This window comes from Synchiropus splendidus, chromosome 5 (assembly GCF_027744825.2).
Source record: "Synchiropus splendidus isolate RoL2022-P1 chromosome 5, RoL_Sspl_1.0, whole genome shotgun sequence".
In the NCBI taxonomy this organism is placed as follows: Eukaryota; Metazoa; Chordata; class Actinopteri; order Syngnathiformes; family Callionymidae; genus Synchiropus; species Synchiropus splendidus.
In genome coordinates, this window is record NC_071338.1 from 26,934,389 (window position 1) to 26,950,303 (window position 15,915).

The following is a 15,915-nucleotide window of genomic DNA, read 5'->3' on the forward strand; positions in this document are numbered from 1 at the left end:
GGCTGCTCAATAAGAGGCTTCAGTTTGTCGGAGTGCCTCCCGCCCACCCCAACACACACATTCTCCCAGCCGTGACAAGCATGTATTGACAGAGCAGTTACACACTCACCCATTGGGGGAAATCCTCCACATTGTGCCCCAGGCAGCTGATAAATGGGACTTCTACAGTACCTGCAAGCCTGATCTCTGACACACGGACACGCAGAGGTGCGTTTGTGTTTACACGCAGCTCGATACCACCGTCCTGGTGTCGACACAAATGAGAAAAGAAGGGGCTTTATGATACGCAATACAATAAACCGATAGCACACAAGACAGCTGAAAGCGCCGTAAAGGGGTTTACACAAACGTCTTTTGTTTCTCTCTCATTGCGGACTTTGTCGAACGACCAAAATCAATGAGGGCACCGAGTGAATCCAGCGTCAGTGTGAGGCAGATCATAAGCACATTTGTGAGAGAAAGTTGTCAAATGTTTTCACAACCGCAAAGACAAGCAGTAGGTATGCAAAAAAAATGCAGTGACGTCTGCGCTATACTTTTTTGAGCAACTAAATTGACATCACTTTCCAGTTTGATAGCTCCAGATTTGGGTGGATTTGTATCTTATTCCAAACCATACCTTCAATGACAAAAGGCAGTGGAGATGTGAGGCATCTATGAGCTGCTAAAAATGAGCAGCGGTCGCTGGTGTTTGACAGTAAAGCACAGATGACTGCGCTGTTCTAGAGCCAGAATGAGGTCCTGTCTCAACTGCAGCTCAGTCCATTGCATTGTCTTTCACTGCACAAGCATGACGTATGAGAGCATCTGTTTGAGTTACGACAAGCCTCGGAAACCTCAAAAAGTGGGGGGGAAAAAACGCAGATCAAGGATGGAGCTGTGAAGAAAGAAGTCTAATAGCATATTAAACAGTCTTTAGACCAATGCCAGAGAAATAATGGAAAGCAGAAGCAGAAATATGACTTGAGTGTGAAGCACTTCATGTTCTTATTGCCACATAGGGGCCACTGCAGTCACGGAGGAGTGACTGGCCCTGAGCCACCAACAAGAGGGGAAAGTGCTCCACTGTCACATCCTCCCTCCCCGCTACCTACTTCAGGTCCGATTCCCAGCTGATAAATAGCGAGGGATGCAGCACTCACGTTCACTTTGTGATATGATGTCAGTAACCTCCATTGATCCGTACTCCGGCACGCAGGCCTTATCGCCGCTTCTCCCATGTGATATACTGTGATCCGGGGCCCTGAATGCTTTTTAATACACTGCACTTGAGGTAACAGTGTCGCAGGCTAACCACCGGGCCCACTAACACCTGAGAACGTATTTTACGGTGGGACTGCGATGACCAGAGCGCCAGCAGTAAACCTAACTGGGAGCGCACGTCAGCAGAACGATAACTCTTGGTTAGTGGGAGCTGACGAAAACTTTACTTAACAGTATTTACCCCGGGAACTCACAACAAACATTTAAATATAAGGCCAATAATGCGGAAAAAGACTGCGCCGTCTGTGGCAGTCGCGTAACTTTTAAGAGCTCTTCAATCTTTCAGCTGTGTCAGAGGAACTACCTGTGATATGGTTTAAGCCAAATCAAGCTGCGGTGTCAGAACGTAGAGTCGTGTTGACATATTGCAGAGCTCTGAGCAGGACTCATAGTGCTGACAACCACTTCCTCCCACCATATTTTTTTACATGAAATCTTAAAAAAACACACTTAAACTCTGGCTTAATAGAGAAACCATCTTTGTAGAAAGACGATTGTGTGCAACTGTATTGTATGCTGACAAGCACAAAGCTTGTTTGAACTAATGGATTTCATGTCCATGCTTTAAGGAACATGAACTTCCCCAAAAGTGCATTAGACCAACGCAACCTCGAGGAGAGACGAAACAGAACGCAAATGAATGACAAAACAGATGAGTCAGGATTTTAAAATTACTATTACGTATAGTATATTTGTGCTGAAGGAGCAGTGAGAGTTGTAACAATGATGAAATGGTTCAAAATGATTTCAGGTCTACAACACAATGGTTGAGTCCAATCAAACTAAACTTGATCTTTTGTAATGTCCACTATTACTATTGTCTACTATTGTGCACAACTTAGTTTCAATATGCCGTAGGTGCTTCTGCTGTTGCAGTGAATTATGGGACATTATAATAACAGACAAGGTATAATGTTTTTATCATTATTGTTCTTGACCTTGTCAACAGTTATCTTGAGTTCGACACTCATGAATTGTCCAAATAACATGTCAAAAACACATTGATACATCTCAAAACACTACACAAGCAAATATCATTTTGGCACCAAACCCGGGTGACAAAATGATGGGAATGCAAAAAGACAAAGCTGCCTTGAAGATAACTAGTCAACAAACTATAAAACTTGAAATATCCGTCACATTTTTTACAGCGCACTATGATAGATAACAGGTAAGAGAGTTGTCATATACAAAAACTGCCTGAAGAAAAGTTTACGTGGACAATAAATAAGACAGTTTTTCTGCTTTAAAACTAACTGAAAACATTTTTTAAACCAAATCTGTCACGAGCTGCTCCCTTTAGAGCCAACCTGTATAAGAAAGTGTGGAATGCCTAACATACACAGAGCCATATAGAGAAGCTCCTCGCCACCCCCGTGTACATAGGTTGAGGAAAGCGGCAGATAAAGGAGACTGGACGACTAGAAGGAGAATTATCCCAACTATTGATTTTAGCTGTTGGGTATTACAGAAGGAAACAGCGGGTTTATCTGGCCAGGATCCCTCTGCACTTTCACTAACTAAGCGAGCATTTTCAGGGCTTATCAGGCAAAAAGCCTATTACCGGTAGTCTCAGCCTCCCCCACAAACGCAGCGCAAGGTTGGCTGCTATTATATAGTTACTCAACAAGTTCAGATCTCTTTTGGGGACCTTAGCCATCCTCAAAAAAACTTTTCTTTGAATGCATGTCCACCCCGGGCGAATACGTCTGCAGGGGTGTTGCAAATTTTTTATGAAACGTATACATATTTATGGTGAGTTTCTGATGACCTCCACTGCACTCTCCATCTTTCGCCCTGACAGTCTGTGTTTCTCAGGAGGTTAATGTCATCTCTGTTTTTTTTTTATTCGAAAAATAAAACCGGTGATAACAGAAAATCACTGGAGCCAGAGGAGGAACTTCTTACCACTCTTTCTAAGACAATAAACATGTTTAAAAGTTCGACTGGTGGACCCAAGTAAAAACCTGGGAATCCTGCCTTTGACAAATCAGTTCAGCGCTCTTTATCTGTGAAAAGCGATGACTGCTGGGCTCCCAGAACAGCCGCTGCTTTGCACAAAGCTGAAGTAAATTGAAAGAGCTCTTGTTGTTTTACGACGGTATTATACTCAGTCATTTTGAATGTATACCCATTTCCCAATATTAATAATGAAGAAGAGAGGAGAGAGAGAGGAAATTTCCCTCAGCAATTATTGTGGAAATCCATACACTGATCAATGTGCAATCCTGAAGATTGTTTTGATACACATAAAATATGGGCAAAACCGCATGTGCTTATGAATGTGCATTCATTTGCCATGACATAGAAAGAGCTCAGCGATATGAGAATATCATTGAGGAAGTAGATTCTGGTTTTAACGATTTACATATTTCATCGCAGGTCATAACGGATGGGAGGAATTAAGCCGAATGAAACAGAAGAGAAGCGGAGTATTGACATGGCAGTGCAAGACAAACTCCTCGAGCAGAGGAGAGAATTACACAGGAACAAAGCAGCTCCCGCTCGGGTCAGCCGCGATTATAGCTGAACTTCTGGTATGACAAATAGATAAACATCACCGAATCATTTATGCCACAGTGTCTCACTCACATCAATTTCATATATTCAACAAGACCGAGCAGAGCTCGGGGGCGACACAACAATCGGAGTTGTCCGGGAATTGGCATCCAAAAGGGGGGCATTGCTTTTCTGCCCACAAGTCTGCCTTTACATCTCCCAGTCAGCCCTTTAATTTGCTTGGGGCGGAGATAAATCTTATCTGGGAGACCTGATTAAGTTTTTAATTTACACTTCAATCAATACCACAGGTCTATTGGCAATGTGTCTAAAACTCTATTTACCAAAGGATTCCCCGCTATCAATTGATCAAGGACCCAGCAGCCATAAATTATCGGAACATGTTGTGTGAGTGGGTAAGTGAGGGCGAGACACAGAGATAGTGGCTGGGAAGTAGCACGGATGAGAAAGTGAAAAGCCCGGGTCGGATGGTGACCTGAGTTTTCACTTCAAATGACTCCAGTCCCTCGCTGCTCAGGGTCGAGTTTGTATATTAGGGAGACATCAATGTTTTTAAGGTACTTCAACATATCATTTAAAATGTTTGTACCTGTTGTTTGACACAACATTTTACCATCGGTGCATTTCCCCCGTGTTCTAATTCGTGCAACCTTGTTTGGGTTTTGTTTTTAAAGTCAGACATCAAACTTTAAGATCCTTGCTGCGTTCGCAGCATTATCTCTCTACAGTGCAAACTATTCTTAGAGAACAGTTAAAGGAAGTGTGGGTGAAGCTCAAGTCCAGACATAATTGAATTCTCAGGAAACACAGGAGAGGATTTATACCTGAAAACAGTCCGAGGGAAGCTATTTTCTACCGGCTATATTAAGCTATGGAGTATTAATTAAGATGGAAAGGCTGGTCCATGTAGCTCCACTTCATCAGAACTGTAAAGATCCCACCATTCATCTTAACCACGTCCACAGAGCCTGGGTCCACACCAAGTTCAGCCCCGGTGTAAACGAAGCAACGCCGTCTCCACAGAGGAAGTGGAAGGGGAGGGAAAAGAGGGCAGTGTTACCGCCACACAGTGTCGTCATGGCGCTTCTCTCTGACCCTGCTGACTTGCTGATTCCTTCACATGAGATCATTTTGGACAGCTGACCTCAATATCGCCGAAACGGATTCAGTGGAGCTACGGATGCCCCTCAGTGTGCCCTCAAAACACGAGGGCCACACAGACCCATCAGAAAATGCAGGTTTACACACTGAACCCCTGTTTCTTTACTGAAGTAAGAAGCTCGCATTACAGACGCGAAGCTAGCTGCGCAGTTTCCAAGAAGGTGTGCATGTACTCTGTTATGAGTTGACATGTTGTCTGGTAAATTTGAACATAAATGTGTCAGTGTAATATGTAATTACAGTTGACACCCTTCTGTGCTGTTAGATATTTTAACACCTGGTTGCCTCGCAAAGACCGTTTACCTGCACTCGTCGCTCGCTCCACTCCTCGGTGAGTGGAATCCTAACAGCCCATAGATGGCGGCTCCAAGCTAAAGAGCGACCGACGGACATGCAGAATCAGCCCCATTTTTCTCTCCCGCACTCCTTGCTTCTCTGGCTAATGTCTCCGCCTGATTCGATTGAGACAATTAGGCAGTAATCTATAGAGCCGGAGAGTGATGGAAACATTTCCCACTGTCCTCCTCGTGTTTCTCAGAGCTGCTATAATTAGCTAACTTTGCTTCTCATTAGACATCAGTGCAGTATTTACATACCCAGATCCAATTTGGCTCAGTAAAGCCCCTTTCCTTCAAAAACTGTAGCGAAAGCCTCAAACATGTCTGTAAACAAAGAAGTGGGGGACGCTCTAATCTGCAGTTATTCTATTCAAACATTTATACTTGCTGTTGGTAAGACACTGTATCTGGAATGTCAAATGAAAACAATGTCATTTTTGTCTGTGGAAGAGGTTCCAGGAGAGCGTTCTGTCTTTGCGAGCAAATGGAGCGCAGAAAGCCGTGTCATAGAATAAGGTTTGTTTCTCAAAAAAGGGCAGGAAATCTCTTCATTCTCCTACGAACCACCCTGGGAACTGGAATGGTTACTCTGCTGCTATTCCCATATGGCCCATAGTGGGTTTGAATGTTTTCGCAGGGACAGGAAAGAATCTATGGAAGAGTGTTTGTGAAGGAAGTTCAAGTGCACGTTAAGTCAAATCTCAATCATCCGTCACTTTTTTTTAGCGGCTGTACAAGGTCACAGAGGGTGGGGTCCGTCCCAGCGACCCAGGGCCAGAAACACGGAGCACCCTGGACATATGGACTGAGGAGAGACATCCCTAGGCCAGAGTGTCGATACTGTATCTCCACCTGATCTTGGCTTCACTGAAAACATTCTCTCAAGCCAGTGTTGTTACTGTTCACGTTTGCGTTTTCTGCTTTGAGATTAAAATCTAGCTGAATGCAAAGATTTTCCCTTCACTGCACATAAAACTTTGTTTGCATCTCTCTGGGTGCACATTCTTGCGCTAGCCACAAGCACTCATGCTTTTTATGTCAGTCATTGGTTTGTGGATTTTGGCAGCAAGGACTAACAGCATGGAGCTCCTTTGAAAAAAGAAAGAACTATCTCAAACTAATACAATACATAGAGGTGGTATTCAGTGCATTTGCGTTGACTATAGATATTCAAATAATGCAAGTCATACTTTCATAACTTCAGAAAGAGATGCTTCTTTAAACATGGAGGACGGACAGTTAGGTTTAAACGGAGAGCGGTGGAGACAAGAAAGACAAAGACGGTCAATGTGTTCTCTGCTCAGAAGTTGTCTGGTCACATTAAGGAAAGATAACTAATATGAGCTCAGTCATCTATCAGAGACCAGGAGCAGAGCTCCTACATACAGTACAAAGGAAGCTTCAGAGGAGGCTCAGGGCGATCGGCCCTCAGGGGACATCCATTTTTGAGGACAGAACGGCACAGAAACATGGACTGAACACAAAGTAGTTTCACCAGTTTCACAACCCAGAGGCAGCATGACAGGATGTGTTCACAAAAATGTAAACCTAATTCTCACGAGAACCGTCAAAAGCACTACAGCTCAACATGTTTTACCACAGACAAGGTACAAGACTGACACTCCTAAATCCTCGGCGGCTTAACGTTAGAATCTGGGTGAAGCACATAGAAACACAATCTACTGCCTTGCTGGTCTGTAATATGGCGTGGCTTGAATGCATATGCAGGAGGAGAGCCAAGACTGAGGAGAGGAGTAATTCAATCAGCTGCACTCCAGCCTGACACAGATTCACTTTGTCAGTTCTGCTTCACCAGTAATTCATCTTTCTGAAAACATACACTGGCCTAACAATCATTTCTTTCAACTCACATACCTGCCAGAAAGCTATGTGGAGTCAAAGGAATCTTTAGATCTGCGATCGACTACCAGCTATTTTCTTGTCCCCCGAGTAAAGACACTACTGGTGTCAAAGTGTCCAGCTGGGGTTGAGAAGATAACTCCTGCTATTGCGTGCTGAACTCACGAGTTGTGGGAGACACCACGAACATCAAACTATGCTTGGACTAGTAGAGGAATGCATAAGTAAACAGTGTGTAGGGGTCCAGATGGGCAGCCAGGGAGGCCTGTCCTGGGAAAAGTGCTGCACATCACCCACCCCTCCTCGTCCTGCTGCCCAGGAGTGTAACAAGCTGGCCTGAGCAGCACAGGGTTAACTGCTCTGCCCGGTCATAGGCGTGAAGTGAAACAATGAAATAATGGCAGTCAGTGAGCGCTCAGAGGCAGGGGGCAGTTTGGGGGGGGGGCACTATAGTCTTTTGCAGATGTTGCTCGGCTTCGGCGGGTCACACAATCACATGTATTAGCATTCCTGATAGAGGGAGCCTGGATTAGGGTGCTGAATGCCCCTTACTACTCTGCCAGGGTTTGAACACGCCTGCGACGCAGCGAAGAGGGAGACAAACCCCACGTGGTGTGGGTATGAAATGTTGAAACCAGAAGAGGAAAAGGGTGTTGAAGAAGAGATCTTGTTTGGAAAATGAAGGGGGAAAGGTGGAACTGACAGACAAACGTCCTCAACATGGACAAGTGAAGCATGCGACGATTCAATTGATTTCTTAGACTGGTCGGGGAATTATACATGTAAAAATGAGCGTCTGTATTTGCGGCCGCACGAGTGAATGAGAAGAGACAAATGACTTTCTTTCTTCTTTGTGTGTCAGAGCGAGCAAGCGAGGGAGCGCGAGAGACAAAAGCTGTTCTGAGAGTATGTGCTGTCCTGGGAAAAAAAGAGGACAGGACAGAGGTCTGGTCAGGCCTCATATTTCTGGCTGCTGTCAGGCCGGGGTGAGAGGCACAGACAGCAATGAGCAGCTGTTTAGTAAGACGTACCCAGCTTCTTCACACATGGTCTTTGATCCGCATTAGCTTCGTTGACCAGCAATGTCTGTTCAGCTTTTTCTTTTTTGTTTCGGTGCTGAATGGGACGACGGAACCACAGACGAAACAATGCAACTTCAATTGCAGAAGTGAGCCGGCGACACAACTCTAGCTTTGTTTTCTGTGACTTTCTTTGTTTTAGTGCAAGACAAATGATTTGACAGGAATGCTGCCGAGCAAGTTTAATACTGTTGTGTATTTAGCAGAGATTGTGGAGCACAAAGCCTCTCTGTGAACACGCTAAGACACGTAATAATTAATGACACTGATGTTTCACTAACATGGCGATAAAGTCATGCATAATAGCATGAACATTTTGTGTGCAATCCATATAACAGTTTAACAACTTTATTGTGAGGAAAAACTTATGAGATACTCATTTATTTATAACACTTGATAGTCTGATCCTGATATTTGTATCCGTCATTTTATCTCAGGAGGCTAAAATGGAAAAAAATATATATATGTATATATAGCACAACTGAATGTCTGTCATCAAAAAGACAGAAAAAATAACTAAAAAGAAAATATTTTCTTTTTTTATATATATATATATATCTATATATATCTGATCACAGCAACTTTTTATAGCAGGATATTCATATTCACAGTCTATTCTATATTTACTGACACAATAAACAGTCTGTTTCACAAGTCCAGTACAAATAGTGATGATGACATACAATATCTATAATATTATTAGGCCAAAGTGTAGCTAGGCAGTCTCAGCTTGTGAGAGCAAGACACTCAGCAAGACTAAAAACTCTTGTGTGCTGAATAAAAGGCCCGATGTTACGTGCAGATGTAAAGCGGAAAATGTGTCTAACCATTCAATGTAAGTGGTTATATAAGCTTTAAAGCCGCAGTGTGCAGCGAGTGCGTCCAACAGATGGCATATCTTTATGGACCTCCTCAGTGGGAGTCTATATAATGGAGCAGAAAATCAGTACCCTCTGATTTTATTGTCTAAAGACACTTGAAAACACAGGGGAAAGGCAAGGACCCCAAACATTTGAGGCTAGGGGGGGGTCGTACCTCTGTCCCCGGACGATGAAAATCACTTTTCCACAAGTGAATATTGCCGTCCGTCTCGACATAAATTTGCATTATATTAAAATCTGACCTAAATGCATTTGTTATCAAGCAAAGTATTTAGTGGAACATTAGACGTGAGCGACGGTGAGTGCTGTGGCCGAACACATGAGTGGACGGCAAATAAGCCCGGGAGTAAACAGGCCGCAGAGTTGCCTCTTTAATCTACTACATTAACTCCTGCTCCGCCAGAGGAGGAGCCAGCATAAAGGCAAACAGTGCGTCCGCACAAAAGGGGAGTGTCAATGAGGGGGCAATCAGGAAAGACAATGAGTAAACAAGCAAGGGGAAGTCCAGGCCGGGTGTGATAGACAGCGCCTGCTTATGACGGCCTGGTACGCACAAAGACCCTGCTGTAATTAGCCAGCCCAATAGGTTGTTTAACATTTGCATATAAATGCCCTCACTAGCTAACACTAAACACACTGACACAGACCGTGCCCAAAACAGACGTTTGCCACACCTCTACCCCTCTAGTCGGTCTCAGGGGTCCACTTATGCCGCCGTACCCCTCCTTCTGCCTGGTGTTAGTACCCACTACAGCGACTGGCATCCATTACACATAATGCAGCCACAGCGCGGGCACTCACTTCTTGTTTCCAGAGAGCGACTGTGAAAAAAAAAACGCTGGGGCAGGCTTCCTGTTGAAGGTGTGCTGAGCTATCTGTCATGTGGAATCTAATTTTACCTCCACCACAGGGCCGTCTCTCAATGAGATGGAGCTAGGATGCAGGTGTCAGACTGCCATTTTCTTCCTTAGCGCAGGAAGAAACCCTCAAATATATACAAATACTGTCCAGACCTCGACTACTACAGGCGCAGAGCACTCAGAGGAATGTCTGAAGATGTACTCTGCATCGTGGAGTTGGGGGGGAAATGTGAGGAAAAAAGAGGCTAAATATAAAAAAAAAAGATCATGCGTTTTCCATCATTTAGTTAAAAATAGCTTGTGTGGAATTTGAGTCATCAGCACCCATTTCCTCTTTAGTGCAATGTTGTTTTGATAATGGTTATTCAACAAAAAAAAAGTCCTACATGAAGGAAGGAAGTGATGAACCCTGTGTCTGTGCCACATATCCTGCTTCAAGTTCTGACTGCTGTCCCCCTCACTCTCCTCCCTCCTAATTTATGTACTGTCTTGTGTCAACACTGGCCATGTTATCTACTAGCTCACCGTGCTCCTGATCCGCCGGGGTGGACCTGCAGTTTTACCGTGCTACTTCCTGCTCCGATGGTCCACCAGTTTCAGTGGATCCCTCAGACAGTTGCCACTGGCTCAAAATAACCACGAAAACAATGTTTAAATGCCGGTCGTAATGTGGTTCTACCTGCCTCGTCGCATGATCCGACACAAACACCTGACTTAGAAAAAGCAAACACGAAGAAGGCTGAACAATGAGGACATCAGTGAACTATGTGACTGTTCATCTCACCATTTTGAGCACCCAGACTTCAACACGTCTACAAAAACATCTATCATATACCCTTCATGGCCGACAGTTAAGGCCCCTCAACAGCGACATAAATACATTGATGCCACAAATACAGTGTAACAGTCAGTCTGAAATAATCTACAGCGGCTGAGAATATACTCCACCAATGTCAATGGAAAGCTTAAAAATATCCCTGGCCTCTGTTTCTTTAGGTAAACAGGAAGTGAGTGTGGTGAGTGGCAGTGAATAGCTTCTGTGTTTTTCAGAATATGCAGGAAAATGTGCTGAGGTTGAAAAACATTTGCAGTCTTAATCACGTCTCATTAACATTTTTGTTCACTAGCTTTAACCAAAACAACTTCAGGGAAAAAGTAAAAAATAAAATCAATTATTTCATATTAAATTATCGATCATGAACAGATTTCTTTGTGTCATTCTTCCATATTCACACACATCCTATTTGCTTCATCAAGATTTGCACTATATATATTCATGCGTCCATGTATTTATTAAAAAAAAAAGCATAAGGCATTAGTAAACAATAATGACTCAATGTACTACAACCCTCCTTCTGTTCATTTAAAGAAGGAGAGGTATTCAGAGACCAACAAAAGCTTCCTGTTACATTTATTTCGCAATATCTAAATTAAATTTGTAGGCGCCAGACAAAGCGACTGACGTCACAAAAGTGGAGGTCAACAGTCTGTCATGGCTGTCTGGGCCGGTGAGTCCCCGTGGGACGCTCTGCTGGCAGAAGCATCAGCCAAATCTCAACACATCACAATGAAGGACTTCAAAAAATATATAGATTTTATATCTGCGTATATACACAAACAAAGATGGCCGCACAAGGCAGTGACAAACAGCTGAAGCAGGGGGGGATCATGACCTGCAACCCCTGAGAGTGTGTGCGTCTCATTCTCCTCAGTCCACACACACACACACGCATCTTCCTGCCTTCTTATGAATTCATCATGGGAAGGTGAGATCTCATATTTTTCCCATTTAACACGGAGAGAACGAGAGGGAGCATTTGTTTTAGACACGGCGAGATAGAAAACATAAACAGATGAAGGGTGAAGCAGCATGAGCTCACAAGACAGAGCGACAACCTATAAAAATGTGAGGAAACGCTGCTTTCATTGTAATGCAACACCTGCCATCAACAGCTTGTGCACAACACAATTATTTTTCAGGCCGATTTATAAAATCTTCTATAAATCCGCTGACACCCAAACAGCTATATGCTCATTTGATGAGCTGGGATGGCGACAGCGGCGCTCGCCGTATATTTTCTTTTTAATTACAACGTCTGGAAAGGTGGGACACGGCTATAAACAATCATCCCTGCAATCCAACACGCCAACGGCATTCATTATAATAATACGTCCTCAACTGCAAATGCTAAATAATAGTATGAGACCAACAACAATCCGGCCTCATTTGCTCGGCCCGTCCAGCCGCCGCCACCGGCTTTAAACTCAACGCGATTGATGAGAGGATTTTGAGTGATCTTGAAGATGCTACTTGTGTTAGCTCCCTGAAGAGGAGCACGCAGCAGTAGATGCTGCTCCAGCGCTGACATCACAGGACGATGGAGGCTACAGCACTTAGAGGCCATTTTATTGCTTTGCTGTGGTCAAGTGAGGTGCACGGAGCTCAATTCCACCACAACAATGGCAAAGAGGGCCGCAGAGACAAAAGAGGGTTATCCTTGCTTCTTAACCCCTTCACGACCGGACCATCAGCCTCCTGTGGCATCGGAAGGGAAGAGCTGAGCCGCAGAGGGAGAAGCTGGGTCTGCGATAGCACAGGAAATTCAAACGTACTGAGGGTACAGCAGCAGCTGCCGTGCAATCATCACATCGCTCCTCGACATCCCTGACCAGAATGAAACAGTCAGCAGCTTCACCTCGACCCCATCTAACGGTAAAACACACTGCTGCCTCTGCTCTTCATGTTTATCCATCTCAGCCCCTCCCTCGCTCGCTCACTCGCCCTTCCACATCGACAGTCCACCGAACATTTGCAAGTGAATTACACTTTTTTTTTTTTGTCGAGATTCTTTTTCACGAGTGTGTGAGTGTGTGTGTGTGTGAGGGAGAGAGGGTGCTCCAGTCGTTTTTCTTTTCTTCCCTCAATAATCCTGAGGGGGATAAGCTGTAAGATACACAGAGAGGAAGTGCCACAGACCTGCTGGGGTCCAGCACATCCTAACAGTACATTCCTGCCGCTCAGCTCGCACTGCACTACAAAGCTATTGAAAACTGACAAAAAAAATGTTTTCCTGTGAAACGCACAAAGCATCAAACACAAGCTCATCCTACACATATGCTAAATAAAAACGTCTGGTGCAAAAAAAAAAAGCTACAGTTGAGTGAAGTGAAATAACTCAGAAACTAGCCATTTCAGAAAAAGTAAATGAAAGATCGGAACAGTTATCAGAAACAAAACAAATAGATATAAAATGAAGCAGCAGCCTGGATTTAAGCAGCTGGATTTTCTACTGTATGTAGCACACACATCCACATGTGAGAACACACACACACACACACACACAGAGGTAGAATTATCACAGTGCGGAGCGCAGTAACATGGAGGAAGAGGAAGAGGATGACAAAGAAGCAGAAGAGGATAAGAAAGACGGCGCATGTGTCGTCAGAGTCACAGGCCAGAGGGGCCCATGTATTGTTCAAGGGCTCAACGAGGGGAGAGAAAGGCGACCTGGGCTGCTCCGTCTAAGCGTCCTCCATGTTTTATGCATTCTGTCCTTTGTGATGATAAGCACCAGTATGGAGGGTGGAATGCTGGCCTCCAGGGTCCACACGATGGGGTGGGCACGCTACGGGCTCGGGTGGAAACTGGCGTCCGCCGACTCACCGGGGCGACGGCGGCGGATCCTACACGCGACACGCTGCGTCTCCCTTCCCTGAACACGAGAGCTGGCTGCTCCAACCAAATATAAACAGACGGTTGTAGCAGCTTCACTCACACCCACACACACACACACTTTTACGACATGTCAGTCTGTTCATCACTGTTACCATAATGCTGCGGAGCAAAACATCACGCTCCTTTCTGAGGCAGTGAATAAAGGCAAGGGTCATAATCCTGGCTTCACTCACCAGGTTCAGGGAAACATCAGCAAGTGTGTGCATTAGGGATATTACCTTCATATACATGGTATTAATATCAGTACAGAATATGAGGAGATTGTTGCACCATTTTAAATTAATGATAATATAGTATTTTAATTTTTTAATATATCATGCATCTTAGTCATTTTTTTTTATTGTTGAATAATAAAAATAATTTAATTTTCTCAGCATTTAATGTTTGTATTTATGAAAGTATCATATCACTGGTCATAAAGAAAGTTTTTTTTAAAATCCCTTATTCCAGATTACATAATTGCAGTACACTGAGAAGCTACAATTGGGTCATACATTAGATACTGATTTCAACTACGACGCGAGACAACACAGGAGGAACAAACCACAAAACTCCCTGCCAACGACACTTTGACTACCAATAGAAATAATGACAGAGGATATGCAAGACAGCACCGAGTTTCAAAAATCGCCAGAGAAAAAGAGGGCAAACACTTCAAGGAAGGGAAGAATGTGCGTGGATACACACAAGCAGGAGTATCACAGTCGCCTCTGCCCACTTTCTCACTCCTCTCTGAAGTGACAGATCCCCACCTCTGGAGCTGCTACTACTCCGCAACACTCTGGACAACTGGAGGAGCTGGTCGCACTTCCGCATGACCTTGCACTCCAGACCCAATATCAGACACGGATATCAGTGTTTGCAGTTGCACACGCACTAAATCTTCACCTCTGTTTATAAATACAAGTGCGATCAACACACATGCTCACACCCACATGCCTATATGATCTTAATCTGAGATCTGTGCCCACAGCTCACCCAAAGAGGGCTCTCTCCGACTGAGGACACGGCATCAGCCACACGCCCCCCGCCCCCCGCCTCACTATGCCAGCAGCGCCATGCAGAGAGGTGGGAGAAATATGCAAGGAAATGAGAAAGGAGGGAGACGCGGAGTTAGAAAAAGGAATTATGATAGCCAGGGCCGCTTACCTCCCTTCTCTCACCGTTACTGTCGAGCCATGGAACAAGGCAATAATGACGACTCCCTCCAGATGTGTCACTTGAGCAGTTTTCCTACACTCTTGATTCAGCCCTCTCAGCATGTTAACACTACATTTCAGAGCCAATCTGCTTCATTCAATCTCAAATCACCACAAATAGTTTTGGTGTAATAACAGATACTATTAGATAATAATTACATTTAAAAAATACACATTTATTGTTCACAATGTTAGACAGAATTTTATTCCACACAGACATTTTTTTTCCTTTATATATCTGCTTCCTGAACGTAAAACCATCGATCAAAAGTCTCAGGGACGACATACAGTATAGAATCGAACATGTACATGAGCTACAGGACGCAGACGGCATTACACACACACACACACACACACGTTACAGGCCTACCTTCGCCAGGAACCGTCATAATTTAACATAACCTAAATATGACAAGGCGGGAATATCAGACAGTTGAGGTAACAGTAAACATTTGTGCTGTCTTTGTTTTGTAAGCGAGGAGGCAGAAGGGAGGAGGAAGAGGAGGAGGAAGAGGAGTTTTCGTGTCAGACTGAGGTGGAAGGAAGATGACTGGAGTTCTGCCACACCACCTGAGCGTATAAACTATCTACCTGCATGCACTGAAAGACCTTTGTCTCGGAGATCGCTGTCGCGTATATATCACGTTACCATATCATATTAAAAATACTTTCTCCGTTTGCCAGCTCCTCTGTAGTCGGAGAGGAATCTGTTTATCTGACCTCTTCCCCTGATTCCTCAACTATGGCCCATGGCTATCTGACCCCTCTATCCCATCCCCCCACTCACCCCAACACTTCCTTCTCGGCCTCAAATCTCACGGATCACCAATGAGTCCGTACGTGTTTCATATTCTTAAAGCGCAAGTCTTAATCCTGCAGATGCTGACAACCACATTCTGTGGATCCCAACACACCATCACCAAACTACCAGCACGCTCTTTTTTTTTTCCTTCCTCCCAGCGAGAACCCCTCACTCCCTCTCTCCTTCTCTCGCTCCACATTATCCCATGGCTCTTTG

General features: G+C 44.4%; 1 protein-coding gene across 6 annotated transcripts in view; it reads right to left on the reverse strand.

Moving 5' to 3' along the window:
• zfhx3b (zinc finger homeobox 3b) overlaps positions 1-15,915 on the reverse strand; it is a 309,986-nt gene that overhangs the window by 94,165 nt on the left and 199,906 nt on the right. The window contains exon 1 of one of the 6 annotated variants that reach the window (XM_053864698.1): positions 110-812. The exons of the other annotated variants lie outside the window; for them this stretch is intronic. The gene's annotated coding sequence lies outside the window, so the exon portion shown is untranslated. Of the gene's footprint in view, positions 1-109; positions 813-15,915 lie in introns of those variants that run through there. 6 annotated transcript variants of the gene reach the window in all.